The sequence below is a fragment of the Myxine glutinosa genome, chromosome 1, assembly GCF_964187855.1.
Source record: "Myxine glutinosa chromosome 1, kmMyxGlut1.1, whole genome shotgun sequence".
In the NCBI taxonomy this organism is placed as follows: domain Eukaryota; kingdom Metazoa; phylum Chordata; class Myxini; order Myxiniformes; family Myxinidae; genus Myxine; species Myxine glutinosa.
Genome location: NC_136261.1, coordinates 165552216 through 165568282, shown reverse-complemented (window position 1 = coordinate 165568282; position 16067 = coordinate 165552216).

The following is a 16067-nucleotide window of genomic DNA, read 5'->3' as shown; positions in this document are numbered from 1 at the left end:
CTACAAATGGATGCCAAGTTGTGGACAGCCATTCGGTCACTTGTTTTCGTACGATCCAAAGAAGCTGCGACTTCAGGAGTGACAATGTTGATAGGCCTTCTTTTCTTGGGACGAGATATCCCACCATCAGATGATGAAGAACCAGCCTGTGCCGTGGTCTCAGAGTCAGAGTCTGAGTCTGTGACTTCCATAGCAGTAGCACCCTTCATGACCATTTCCTGTCTCTTATTTTCCTTCTCTGCCTTAGTCTTCTCCTTTTCTTCCCTTTCTTTCTTTCGCTTCGTTTTTGCTTCCAACACAGTGTCTACAGATCCCATTGAAGCCTTCCTCTCTGAGAATTGATCGTGAAGAAACTTCCTGTCCTCGGGGTTGGTGATTATGGCCTCCGAATCTGCATGCCTAAGATCAAACGTCTTCTCCAAGGAGGCCTTGAAGGATGCTTCCTTTTTCTCTTGGGTCGCACCACCCCGCTTTGCACCTTTTTGGAGGCTCCTCCATTCTTCATATAGCCTCTCCAAACGATGGATGCAGTGCTGCTTCGTCGTTGTAGGTAGGTGAGCTTTTTCCCAGAACTTCACAACCTCTTCAATGGTGAGGGTTGCACTCTCCCGGGCAGTGCGATTCTCCTTCTTCAGGTGATGGAAAAACAGGACAAGAGATTGATGCACAGTCGGGAGCTTGGCACCTTTGATGGCATCTCCAGAAGTGGACCCAATGAGATACACATTATCCTGAGCCCGAGTTTTCAATGAAACACTGGTACTAGCACATGCCATATCTGCAAAATAAGCAAGAATGTGGGTAAAATCCTGTTAATTCGTACTCCACAGGGCCACTCTCTACAAAAGAGCCACAGTCAATAAGTTAGGCCTACATATTACACACTAAAAAAGCGTACCCATGACCCCGGGAACCTGTACAAAACATGCATGAAAATTGCCCAGATAGTGATCATAGGAAGTCTCAAAACTGTATGTATAATATATTGTATATAACTATATATATAATGTATAATCTGTATTTATGTATATTTATTATTTAATGTATATTTACTATATATTTATTTTTAATATTATATTTAATGTATATATATAATTATGTATTTATTTTGTGTATATACAGCCCAAAAAATGGGAATTCCTATTTTTGCATGGGGGAAAATCCATCACTGATGTGGCACCCCTAAATATTATTGGATTCCATTCAAATTTGGTGTGGTTTCCTTTGACACCAAAAGGAACACAAATAGACCATGTCCCGGAGAAAATCTACATTTTGATTTTTTGAAGCCCACCCTAATATATATATATATATATATATATATATATATATATATATATATATATATATATATATATATATATTGTATATATATATATACTGATTATGGTGTACCATACTCTGTTACAGACCATCGCAGTTTCTTGGCAAAGTTTATATGGGTGGTTTGCCATTGCCTTCCAGGCAGTATAGTTCGGGCAGGAATTTGGGATCTTGCAAATAACCTCGCTGAAAATACCGGTGGGAAAGTTGATCCAGGTGTCGTAACATATATATGTATGTATATATATATATATATATATATATATATATATATATATATATATATATATATATATATATATATATATACAGACTTGGCATTTAATATGGAATATTTTTTTTTCCTTGACTTGGGTTTACTTTCTTAACTCACTATATCAATCTGGTGAGTTTCTTTTACACTTTGGTGATTTATTTGTTGAAAGAAGCATGTCACTGATTGTCTGTCGCAGCAAGAAGTCAACAACAGGATTGTATCACAGGTGGCGTGGCAAAATGTACGGACAGGTGCATTTGATGATTGGCTTCACAGTCGGGTATACAAGGGTTGTTGCGTTCTGTATTAGTGGAAAACAACTGCTGCACGTCTCCAAAAGTTATTGCCGCTTCCTCTGGAGGTGGTCCGTCAACTCGACAATGCTGTTTGTCATGGAGTGGTGGCTTTACGAAATTACGGCATGAAACAGCGTGCTATTGCTCGGCAGTATGGCATCACTCAAGGTCAGGTGTCAAAGATCCTGAAACGAAATGCTCAGAGCGGTGTCCCTAATCCAATACCGAGGCCGGGACGTCCCGCAGAACCACAAGGAGGGATGATCGCCAGCTGCACCGGTAAGTCCGCAATGGCCGTACCAAGTCAGCTAATCGGCTTAGGGCTGAGTGGCAGCAACTGACAAATGTGCCTGTATCCAGAAGGCTAATCAACCAACGACTGGTTCAAGCAGGCTATCGTGTCACGTGTCCCCTGAGAAAGCCATGCCTGACCAGACAACACCACCAGCACCGAATGCAGTGGGCCAGAGAGCACCATCAATGGCAGCCAGGACAATGGAATCACGTGACCTTCAGTGACGAGTCTAGATTTCTGGTCTATCGTCAAGATGGCCGCGTCCGAGTGCGCAGACAAGTGCATGAAGCCTACAACAAAGATTGTATAGTGCCAAAAGTCCAAGCTGGAGGTGGTGGGGTGACCGTTTGGGCTGCTTTTCATGCAGGGGGCAAAACTGACCTGGTTGTTCTGAATGGAAACCTGAACCAGTTCAAGTACAGGGCCATTCTGGAAGAAACATTGCTTCCATTTGCTCGTGCAGCCTTTCGAGGAAACTTTGTCTTCCAAGATGACAATGCACGTCATCATCGTGCTCGCATGATCCAACACTTTCTTGCTGACCGTGGTGTAGAGCATATGGAGTGGCCTGCCATGTCCCCGGTTATGAATCCGATAGAGAACTTGTGTGGCAGAATTAACGCGTCAAATCGACCACTTGGACCAGCAGCCTGCCTCTGTGCGTGAATTGCAGCAGGCTATTGTCACTGCATGGCAAGCGATTCCTGTCCAAACCTTGGCAAATCTCGTGAACAGCATGCCTCAACGTGTACTTGCTCTCCTGAATGCTCGTGGAGGTTACATGAAGTACTGAACTGTAATTTTACTGTCCGTAATACCAGTCGTAATTTAACTTTTGTTTTTGTTAAAAAAATTTTTGGCTAATGTGCAAAATAAAGAGATATTTCTGTAAAACGTACAGAAGTTTAACACAGTACTGTCCATGAATTGAGTTCGATATCAGTTTACATCACTTTCAAGGATTTCAAGGATTATTTGTTTCGAAATGTCAAATGTGGTTTTTGTTTATTTTAAAGGTCACATTAACAAAATCTAGAATAATTTCAACATAATTCCAATGAACTTTTGGTTCTAAGACATCTTGAAAAGTAAGTTCACCCCCACAAAAAAAATATTCCATATTAAATGCCAAGTCTGTATATATATATATATATATATATATATATATATATATATATATATATATATATATATATATATATATATATATATATATATATATATATATATACACACGACATGACCAAAATGATGCGGACACCCCTTCTAATTGGTGGATTCGGCTGTTTCAGCCACACCCATTGCTGACAGGTATTTTTAATCAAGCACACAGCTATGCAATCTCCATAGACAAACATTGGCAGTGGAATGGGCCGTACGGAAGAGCTCTGACTTTCAACGTGGCACCGTCATAGGATGCCACCTTTCCCGCAAGTCAGTTCGTCAAATTTCTACCCTGCTAGAGCTGCCCCCATCAACTGTAAGTGCTGTTATTGTGAAGTGGAATCGTCGAGGAGCAACAACAGCTCAGCCGCGAGGTGGTAGGCCACACAAGCACACAAAATGGGACAGCCGAGTGCTGAAGTGCATAGCGCATTAAAATCGTCTGTCCTCGCGCTCGGTTGCATCACTGACTACCGAGTTCCAAACTGCCACTGGAAGTAACATCAGCACAACAACTGTTCGTCGGGAGCTTAATAAAATGGGTTTCCATGGCTAAGCAGCCGCACACAAGCCTAAGATCACCATGCGCAATGCCAAGTGTTGGCTGGAGTGGTGTAAAGCTTGCCGCTATTGGACTCTGGAGCAGTGGAAACTCGTTCTCTGGACTGATGAATCATGCTTCACCATCTGGAAGTCCAACGGAAGAATGTGGGTTTGGCGGATGCCAGGAGAGTGCAACTGCCTGAATGCATAGTGCCAACTGTAAAGTTTGATGAAGGAGGAATAATGATCTGGGGCTGTTTTTTATGGTTTGGGCTCGGCCACTTATTTCCAGTGAAGGGAAATCTTAACGCTACAGCATACAATGACATTCTCGACGATTATGTGCTTCCAACTTTGTGGCAACAGTTTGGGGAAGGCCCTTTCCTGTTTCAGCATGGCAATGTGCCTGTACACAAAGCGAGGTCCATACAGAAAAGGTTTGTCGAGATCGGTGTGGAAAAACTTGACTGGCCTGCACAGAGCCCTGACCTCAACCACATCAAACACCTATAGGGATGAATTGGAACGCCGATAGCGAGCCAGGCCTAATCGCCCAACATCAGTGCCCAACCTCACTAATGCTCTTTTTTTTCTTTTTTTTTGTATACAAGATCGAGGCTCGTGTAAGAGCTAACATCAATCACAAAAAAACGGACACACAAAACATATAATAAAGGGAGCGGAAGACAAGATGGGGGGAGAAAGAGGGAAGCACACAAGTACAACAGCAGAGAACAGGGACAACGGAAGATCCATGGGAGGGAGAGGGCTTCGGGGGAGGAGGCATGGGAAGGCGGGTGGGGGATGGGGGGAGTGGGAAAGTTATAAAACACATGGACACTGCTGGAACTTCCAGGAAAGAAAGAAGTCGGGATTTCAAAAAAAAAAGTGGATCTGGGGTGAATTAACGGGGGTAGAAGAGATCAAGGTTTTTGGATGGGGGAAGACAAGAGATGGTGGTGAACAGCTGTTTTAAAGACCTGGAGGGAGGAGTGGGATTGAAGAGAGTGAGGGAGTTTGTTCCAGAGGCGGGAGTAAAGAAGGAGTGAAGGTGAGCAGAGAGTCTTGATGTTGGCAATTTCACCAGAAGAGGGTTACTGGCAGACCTTGTGTGACCTGTAGGAATATTTGGGGGACAGAGCACAGATAGAGCTGGGGGAGCTAGGCCAGATAGGAGTCGGTAGAAGACTGAAAGACCACCTACCTGCCTGCGGCAAGTGAGTGAAAGGCCCTCAGAGTTAGCTTCATCACGGGAGATTCCAATGATTCTGAAAGCTTTGGTTTCAACAGCGTGAAGCCGAGCTAGATGTGAGGCAGGAGCACCAGCCCAGAGGGGAGTACAGTACTCCTTTGAGCTGTGGATGAAAGCCTTGTATGTGGTGAGGAGATCAGCTGTGCCAAGGAAGGACTTTTCACAACGGAGGATGCCCAGTTGGCGACTGGCTTTGGAGGCCAGATTGGAAATGTGGTTTTCCCAGGAAAGATCATGGCAGATAGTGAGACCCAAAAGCTTGAGTGACAGGACTTTTTGGAGAGGATTGTTCAGAAAATATATGGGAGGGTTGTCCAGTCGGTCTTTTCAGAGAGACATAGTAAGAGTGTGAGATTTGTCAGGATTGAAAGACATGTTCCACTTGTTTGACCAGTCTGTGATTTTGTCCAGGTCTGCAGAGAGTGGGGAGGCTGCAGACTGCCGATCTGAGGGATGAGGAATGGAGTGGCAGAGAGTGGAGTCATCAGCAAAGAGATAGAAAGGATTTTCAAGAGAGTCAGAGAGATCATTGATGAAGACCAGAAAAGCACAGGGCCCAGCACACTGCCTTGGGGAACTCCAGCCTGAACAGGAAGGGGAGATGAGAGAAACCCATTCAGGGCCACACATTGACTACAACCAGAGAGGAAGTCCACAAGCCATGCGTGGAGATTTCCATGGATACCATATGAGGAGAGTTTGGTGAGCAGAGCGGGGTGCCAGACCGTATTGAAGGCACGAGACATGTCAAGGGAGACAGCTCTAGTTTCCTGTTTGGTATTGAGGACCTCCATCCATTGTCGAGAAGAAGCAGCATGTCCAGAGTGAAGTGACCTTATCTGAAACCAAATTGATGATCAGAGATCAAGCCATTGGAGAAGAGAAAAGATATGATATCTGAAGCAATGATGGATTCCATTACTTTGCTGATAATTGTGAGAAGGCTGATTGGTCTGTAGTTCCAAGGATCTGTTTTTGCACCTTTTTTTGTGTAAAGCGGTGATGTTGGCTGATTTCCAAGGTGATGGCAGATGACCTTGATCAAAAGAGAGGGTGAAGAGAACAGAGAGAGGGAGGGAAAGAGTGGCAGAGCAGGATTTTAGGACCGGTGGGCTGATGCCGTCTGGTCCAGTTGCAGAATCATCGTCGAGGATTGACAGAAACCTCTCCACCTTGTCAGGAGAGAAGGACACAGAGTCCAGGAGCAGCTGGGTACAGTGGGTACAGAGAGGGATGGGTTTGAGACACAAGATTTTGAGGCAAACACAGAGTTGAGGCATTCAGCTTTTTCACTTGTGGAGTCAGCTGTGTAGCCATTTGAGGTAAGTGAGGGGATGGAAGGGAACAAACATGCAATACATCTGATGAGGAATGGAGCGGCAGAGGGTGGAGGAATGTCTCTGTACCCACTGAATGAGTGTTTGACGAGATGGGATAAATCTGTGCAAGAGAGAGAGCAATTTACTTTGGAAGAATTCTCAGGAAGAGTTGATGTCAGAGGCAGTAGAGATGGGAGACCAGTCCAGATGATTGATGGCTGCTTCAAGGCCGTGCCAGTTGGCCTGAGTGAAATGCCAGACTCGTCGACGCTGAGGAGGCTCTCTGAGAATGGCCAGAGAGATTTCCACTTTAACAAGCACATGATCAGATGAGCCGATTGGATCAGAAGAAGAGCAGCAGACATTTTCAGGGAAGTTAGTCATAACCAAGTCTCAAAGAGAAGATGCTCCATTGACTGAGATCCGGGTCCGTAAATTGACAGATTGTGTCAGTCCCAATGAATCACAGAAGTACTTTGCTGAGGAGCCATGCTGGTGAGATAGGTATCCACACCCAGACAGCTGGCATGATGACAATTGAAATCACCACATATGAGGAAGAGAGAGTTGGGATGAGTTGATAAAAGTTGGTCCATATTATCAGACAGCGAGATGTAGATGGAGTCATCACTGTTTAGTGGACGGTACAACACACATATGAACAAAAGGTGGAGCGAAGGGGAAGCCGTAGCCAAAGGTACTCCTGGGGGTGAGGTGGAGAGAGTGCAGTGCAGGGCTAGTGAGGAAGAGAGTTTTTGATAAAGATAGCAACCCCACCACCAGGACGAGGCTCAGGTCTATCTTACCGGAGGAGGGAGTAACCCGGGAGAGATACTAAGGAATCAGAGACATCATGAAGGAGGAAAGTTTCTGTTAAGCAGATCAAGTCTGGTTTGTCAGAAGCAACCTGTATGGAGAGATCAGTCAAGTTTGAGCAAAGGCCCCGGATGTTTGAGGTCCAATGATGTTTGATGGATGTTTGAGGTTTACCGTATATTCTTGTGGCTGAATGGAAGCAAATCCCTGCAGCAATGTTCTAACATGTAGTGGAAAGCCTTCCCAGAAGAGTGGAGGCTGTTGTAGCAGCAACGGGGGAGACCGACTCCATATTAATGCCCATGAATTTGGAATGAGATGCGTGACGTTCGGGTCTCCACATACTTTTGGTCATGTAGTGTATATACAGTCATGTGAAAAAGTAAGTACACCCCATGTAAAGTTTTGACTTTTTCAACATATTTCAACATACAGCTATTTGATCTTCATTTCAACAATATTGATAGATAAAGGTGATATAATATAACAAATATCATGAAACATTTACATTTTGAAGTCCATTGTATAATTTAAATGAACATAAATGCAAATTTCGCATGTGGAAAAAGTAAGTACACCCTTGGCTCTAATAGGTGGTATTGCCCCCTTTGGCAGAAACAACCTCAAGTAGGCGTTTCTTATAACTGTCTACCAGTCTCTGACATTGATTGGGAGAAATTTTTGCCCACTCCTCCATGCAGAATTCTTTCAGCTGTGCGATGTTTGAGGGGTTTCTTGCATGCACAGCTCATTTCAAATCCCCCCACAACATCTCGATGGGATTTAGATCCGGGCTTTGACTTGGCCATTCCTGAACCCTCCATTTCTTTCTTTTCAGCAATTCCTTGGTGGATTTACTGGTATGTTTAGGGTCATTGTCATGTTGCAAGGTCCACCTTCGGTTGAGCTTCAACTTGCCGACAGATGGCCTCACATTATCCTCAAGCACCCTCTGGTACAATGAAGAATTCATAGTGGATTCTATGATGGTGAGCTGCCCAGGCCCTGATGCAGCAAAATTGCCCCAAACCATAATATTTCCACCACCATGCTTTGCAGTTGGTATCATGTTCTTGTGGTCAAATGCTGTCTTTGATTTTCGCCAAACACGTCTTCTGGTACTGTGGCCAAATAGCTCGACCTTTGACTCATCTGTCCAGAGCATATTGTTCCAGAAGTGCTGGTCTTTGCCTAGGTGTTCATTGGCAAACTTTAGTCTTGCCCTGATGTGCTTTCTGGACAGCAAAGGTTTCCTCCTGGCACACCTCCCATGTAGATCAAATTTGTGCAGCCTCTTTCTAATGGTAGACTCGTGCACTTTGACATCAACAGTGGCAAGAGCTACCTGTAGGTCCCGTGATGACATTCTGGTGTTCTTAGAGACTTCTTTCAGCATCTTGCGGTCTGCTCTCGGGCTGAACTTGCTGGGGCGGCCTGGCCTGAACAAGTTGGCAGTTGTTTGGAATCTTCTCCACTTGTAGATGATCTTCCGGACAGTCGAATGATTGATTTCAAATTGTTTGGAGATCTTTTTAAATCCCTCCGCAGACTCGTAGGCATCTATAACCTTCTTTCTGAAGGCCTCAGAGAGCTCTTTTGATTTTGGCATGGTGACGCCGCACACTTCAACAACAAAGAGCAAACCAAACGAAATGTCTGAGGTTTAAATAAGACAGGTTCCTCCAAGATCCTCTCTAATGATGTTCTAATCATTTGCACCTGAGCTGGTGCACCTGATTCTAATTTTAGGTATTTGAAGTAGTGATAAATGTAGGGGTGTACTTACTTTTTCCACATGCGAAATTTGCATTTATGTTTATTTAAATTATACAATGGACTACAAAATTTAAATGTTTCATGATATTTGTTATATTATATCACCTTTATCTATCAATATTGTTGAAATGAAGATCAAATAGCTGTATGTTGAAATATGTTGAAAAGGTCAAAACTTTACATGGGGTGTACTTACCTTTTCACGTGACTGTATGTTGTCGTGTGTCTACCCTGTACTGAAGACCTCAGGGTGACAGATGGCCGATGGAGCTTTACCTCCGAGGTGTTTACCCAAAACTATGGCGGTGTTATCTCTTTAGCATGTGTTGGGAACGGAGTCCCTGGTCTTCGATCGTCACAGACAAATAAACGTACAAGACAGGCACGACTAGGAAATGCAATAAATAATGATTTAATGAAAATAATACCAGGATAACAAAAATGAATGTACGGTAAAATCTAATTCCTAATTGGGGCACCCCCATACTGACTCGTATACAACACAAGGGGATAGAAAATGCAAATAAATGCGCAGTGTGGTGCTTTGGCTGTTACTCTGCCTGGCATATTTGACCGATCCCTGAAACACCGCACAGGAACCACACAAGATGGAGCGCAGTCGTGCCCAGAGCAGCCACCGACCCGTGAAGTAGCGGCAAAACTCCTTCCTCCTCCACTCGTTCCACGCTCCACAAAGCTCCGCAGTTTCTCAAGCGCACACAGCACGAAGCACAGCCGTCACAAAGCCAGCACCAAGGAGAGTATATCAACTGTGACTGCTCAACATGAAGGCCAGACCAAGAGAGAGACATGGAATGCGTCTGCTCGCAATGAAACCCAGCACAAGAGAGAGTGAAAATGGTGCGACGTGTCCCTTTTTACTCTGACGCTAGAATGTTCTCTCTGAAGTCACCCGCGCTCCAATCGTGCCGCGCCATCGCATCGCCCCAACCAATCGTACTACGGGGCGTGGCCTAACGGCCACACTTGGCGCCCATTGAGAAGATTTGAGCTCGGTGGTGTCGGTGGTAGTGGCGGATCCGGTCGGCGATCACTTTATTTAATTTAGGCGCTGATCGCATGGCTGGTGGTGTAAGTGTTATAAGAAAAAAGGGAAAACTACAGAGGCGACTACACACAGGGAATTTACCCTTATACCCTAACTAATTAGCATAGCTCGACCCTTCGCCATGGAGACACATAACGCTTCCACGGACATCCGGGCCTGACTTGGGTATATGAAGGTGGCTTCACGGCATATGCTAATCTATCCAATCCTATCTGGACTAAGGCACTTCATTGCCTATCCCCATAAACGTAACGATATACATATATATATATATATATATATATATATATATATATATATATATGTCAAGTAGTAGATTTGTTATTGCCTAAAGTTCAGTTATAGACGTTGGTTGCTAATGTGTTATGATTTAAATCTGGTTTAAAAATGCTATTTTCATGAAGTTAATAAAGGGTTTTTGCTTCGTTTTAGTTTTGGATGAGGAGAGGCTCGCTGAGGTCATGCTGAACAAATTGTATACGTGTGCTTTTTCAAGGCTAGATAACATAAACCTGTTGTTTTTACCATATGTATTTTGTTTTAATCTCAGCAACGCATAACTCTGTATAAACATGCTTTGGATTACTCATGTACACAAACCCATAAAATATATGGGTTTGTTTGGCTAAGCATACACTCTCCTCTTTGTGAGTTACATTTCTGTTTTCTCGGAGCCCAGAGAAACATTTGGTCCAAATGATAAGGAAGGGCTGACTCCCCCGAATGATAACGGTGGGAGGGACTCTCGCCAGTCGCTTCGTTCTCTCGGAGATTTTCTGATAATCGTATTCGTATATAAGTGAATGAGAATCAATGCGTTTTCAGGAAGGCTTGACGTGGCATGAGACTGGCTCTTGCTATAGATGTCTTGGCCTCCTCCGGATCTGTATAAGTTGGTTTTTAATAAAGCTGCGCCATTCCAGGCTATTGTGGACTTCTTTTGCAAACGAAGAGCTGATTCTTCACAGATGGTACCAGGAGTGGGGTGTCAACAGACGCGGAGGACGGGAAACGGAGCCCGAGGGACAGGAGGAAGGCTGACCTGAGGCCGGCGCCGGCACGTTGATTTGATTAAAGGTGGGAGTTGTTTTATATCAGAGGGCTATTATTCCAAATTCGTACCTTCCTCCCTCGCGCGGGTTCAGTCTCCTTGTCTTCCGCGCTGTCTGCACTCGAACAGAAATTGTAAGTAAAGGCTCATTTAGGCCTCAGAATGACGTGGTTTTGTTAAAGCCAGGATAAACAAGTAAGGATACAAGTAAGGACTTAACAGTAAGCTTAAAGTTACAGTTAGCACCAGGAGGGGAAAGTGAGGTCGGACAGCCATATAGGTCGAGCCAGGCCGAGAACTTTCCAGGAAGGAACAGCCCAGAGACAAGATGGGGTATGCCATTGCATGCCAGGGAAGGAGGGCTGTGGTTAACTTAGACGGCCAAAGGGACATGGCCAGGAAGGGTGAAATGCGTAGGTACCAGGTAGGTTTGACAAGAAGGTAGTGACAACTACGAGGTCAAGCCAGGAAGCTCTAGACTAAGTTCTAGACAAGAGGTCCAGATAAAGCAGGCCAGGATCTGGTGGACAAGAGAAAATAAATAAGCTCACAGGAAATGGGCCAGGTGGCCACAGGGTGAGAAGGACAGGTTAGGTTTTGAAATATTGAAAATTGAAGCAGGAGCTGCATTGTAGGAATTTGAAGCTTCAGAGCCAAAGGAAGCAAGTTCAGGAAGCAAAGTTCAGGACAAAACAATTAAGGAGGTAGTTAAACAAGTAAAACAGCGAGTGATGCCGCTGGACCAGATACCAGACCAAGACCCCCCAACCCCCCAAGACCTGAGCTCAGTCCCGGGGCTCTAGGCAACACCCCCCACCCCCCCCAAGACCTGAGCTCAGTCCCAGGGCTCTAGGCAACACCCCAACACCCCGCCCTGCCTTCCCTTTTTTCACCTCAACCCACCCCCCGTCCAACCAGTCCCAAAAATCCTTTTCCTTGAATGAGAGACGTAACATGAATGAGCAAAGATTGTTTGGGAGTGGCTGGAGAAAGGCATGATTTGAGTCGATCTGAGTTTCGCGCGAAGTCTGGGAGACTTCTATGAGTATATGAATGAGGAATGAATGTATATTGGGATGTTAATTGACGTGTGTATCTAGCCAATGTATTTGTCTGTATGACATATGCAAAGCAGAGGGTTTCGGTGTGAAGCTTTGTAAGTGATCTGCTCGACGTGCGGGAAATTCAGGCCGGGAATGTCCATTTTAGCGTCTATCCGAGAGAACAGGCGAGGTCCTGAACTGAGTCCGGATTTTCATCTGTTTGGGAGTTGTTTGGGAAGCGAATTGATATAAATCGGGTCAGGAAAGCACCCGGAGTGCCCTTGTCGATCTACTGTTGATATGAAGCGGTTTCTTGGAGATGGTTGCAGAATTCGAATCAATATGTGTGTTTTACTTGAATTGAAGAGTTCATTCAATGGCAGATATTGTGTATTGTATGTGTGGGATGTATCGCTGAGGCAGCTCACCTTTGGAATTGGTGTCATATAGTGCATTTTGGATCAGAGAGGTCAAGCGTCGGAGATCCTGTTTTTTTGCGATGTTTACGAGTTAGGGATGAGTTCTGACAGCTCAATGTTCTGCAGCTCACTACATGTCAGGTCGCAGATTTGTTATGACAGCTTTTCGCACTTTGTTATGACAGCCGACTGCATGTCCCAACGTGAGGTAAAACCCCGCCGTGAACGCGAATAGAGCGGCGTGCAGGGAGTGTTGGGATTCGTGTGGAGGCACGAGGGTGCGCGCCAGGACGGAGGGCGGCGTGGCGTCGTCGCGTTGAGATGGTTGTGCCAGGTCGATCGGCGATCTCTGAATTTAAATCGGATTTTTGTCATGTGTGTTGTGAAATTAAACGTCTATCCGAGAATCCTGGCAATGTTCGTTTAATTATCTGCTCAGAGTGCCGGCGATAACTCGCCCACTCTCAGAGGAGGATGTGTGCCCAAATGCATTGTGGGTCATTTCGACTTTGCTGGATGTCGGACGTTCATGTCAGACGAGCCATGTCGGAATAGTGGCCGGCTGCGACATATATGCCAGGCAATGTTACAAGATGGATTTTTATTTAAGATGGATTTATAAGATGGATAGATGGATGGATTTATTTAAGATGGCTAAAATAAACGATTTCAAGACAGAGTAATTAATTTCCGGAGCCAAGTTCCAACAGGAAGTCTTGTTCATACAGTAAGGTACAGTGCGGAGTGGCGGCTGGAAGATGCATCGATGCATTTGTGTTGACCAATTCGAAGTTTGACCTTTTAAAGTTTAGTTGACCTTTGTTCGAGATTTGTAAGGGAAAGAGGTCAGAGGCAATTCACTAACCTTGGAAGAACGACAGGCGGAGTCAGTCTACAGGGTGTTGCTTTAACGACAGGATATATAGGACTTAAATCTGGAGAAGATGGATTTGAGTCACGTTAAATGGAGGACATTTGTGAGGATGAAGAGATGCAAGTAACGTGGATTAAATTGTGGTATCACGAGTTGGGTGCCAGAGATATTGTGGTTATTATAACTCACTGATTATAGGGGGCGCCGGGCGCACCGAGTACAGATCGGGTTGCATGATGGAGCACGCATGCATGGATTTTGGCTTTGCGAGGCTCCGGATAGAAATTGGCATTTCGATGCTGTGGATTATATTGTGCCTGCCCGGAAAGGTGATGTCCGGTGCTGGGGCTGGCGACATGCCTCTGTTATTTGTCTGTCTGTCGGTCTGATTGTAAGTCTTTGGTACTGGGAGGGCTAATTGAGTGCTTAGGCGTCATTGTTCCATGGAGGCAGGTCCGGGGGTTTTGGTCCAGCCTGCAAGGAGTCCAGGGGCTTGTTTTAGGGCTGGGTCGCCAAAAATGGGATGCTGTGCCCATCTGGATGTAAAATTATCCATCAAGGACGGGGAATAATGTGCAGTGTGATTGGGTAAGAGGTAAAGGCCATAAAACACCAACCCCATGAGGAACGAAATAAATGGAGAGATGTTGGGATCACATGATGGTTGGGATTGAAGAACAACCTACTGGGATTTCAAACCTGTGTTTGGGTCTGGGGCAACTGGGTGATGGGCAACAGTGTATGAGTGAGTAATTATGATCTGTTTAAGTGTAAGAGGCGGTGGAGAAGAAAGGGGTGATGAAAAGTTATTTGTTTTAGTGTGAAGTAGGTTGGTTGCTTATTTGTCACAGTAAGATGAGAGTTGTGTTTTTAAGCTTGGTCTTTGAATGAATTGTTGCTTGGAATGTGTTGATTGGAAAAGTGATTTCTGATCGCTGATCCGATCTGGTTTTGAATTGTTGATTTAATTTTGAATTGATTGGAGGTAATAAGGATTTGTGTTGATTTCCTGATTTGAGTTGATCTGGAAACAAAGACAGATGGGATTAATGTGTATATCAGGAACATTTTGGAAAAGAAATATGGATATATGACATTACTAAAATATAACCAAGCAATTGAGAGTTCTTGGGTTAATGGGATATAAATAAATGCATCTACAAGTTGATGGTTTATAAAAATTTAGTTCTGGATGATACTTAAACGATGAACAATGTTGGCAATATACAAAGAATGTGACTTGTTTTTTGGGGGGAAAACATGTGGTTTAAATTTGGTTGGCTAAGTTTTAAAGATGGAGATGTTTCGCAGAACTCTTATGATTATTTACATGAGTGGTGGACTATTCCATGGCGAAGCATTTTCCAGTTTATTGAAAGTTGGATAAGAGGGAGTATCCAGGAAAAGATGTTCAAGTGAACTTGGTGCTGTGAAAAGAATGTCGAGTTAATGGAAGTGTTTTGTTCGATTAATTTTGTTCAATTTGTGTTCAAATGACCATCGATGTTGGGGGCAAAGTTATGGGTGAATTTGGTGAGTGGTTGTGGGCAAACGAAGATTAATTTAGATTTATCATAGTTAAGTTCGAGGAAGTTGATTTGAAGCCAGAATTTTATTTGGATGTCAGAAAGGAGAAAGGAGATGCTGAAAGCCAGAAAGGAGATGCTGTTGTCTACTCTGAATGACAGGTGGCGGTATCCAGGGCGCTGAGGAGTTTTGTTCACGTTGTAAAGTTTGTTTATTTAGTTTGTTTATTGTAGAGAAGAGTGCTTTTGGGATTCCGGAGCCAGAGTGGATAATTTGAGGGTAGTAGGTGGAGTAGAGGACATCTTTGTAGTGCTGTAGGCGGTCCTTGTAGGCTTGGGGGTGAACTAATTTGGGTTTAATAGGCACAAGCTGGTCTAAACAGGGTGAGGAGGATGGCGTGATTGATGATGTCAAAGGAGGCGTTGAGGTGAGGAGGATGAAAATGTTGAGGTTGCCGGCATCAGAGGAGAGAAAAGGTCGCTGGTGATTTTGAGGAGAGCAGTTTCAGTACTGTGGCTGGAGCAGAATCCGGATTGGGATGTTTCATACAGGTTATTGGCAGAGTGGTGATGTTTGAGTTGAGTGGCCACAGCATGTTCCAAAACTTTTGACAGAAAGGGTAGATTGGAGATGGGTCTGAAGTTATTTAGGGTGTCAGGGTTTAGTCCAGGGTTTTTCCAAAATGGGGGTGAAGTTTCTAGTTTTTGGGGAAATCGGTATGTGAAGCTGGATTAAGTTGGAACTGCTTGATGAGCCATGGAGATGGATTGGGTTTTGTTGTTGGTTGTCTGGGAGTTCGGTTGTTGCATTGCCAAAGGTTTCTGTGTGGTGGACACACTCGTTGGCTGTTGTCTTGTGTGACGTGGAGGGAGATGTATGTGGCTGTGTGTGGCTGCCTGGAGGGGAAGGCGGCTACAGTGGTTGATATTGGTTGTGGGTTGTCCGGGGTGCTTCGATTTGCATAAAGGGTGAAGATTGGGATATTACATTATTTTAAGTAAGTATTGGTATGAGTAATTACATAAGTAATTATGAGTTATTATG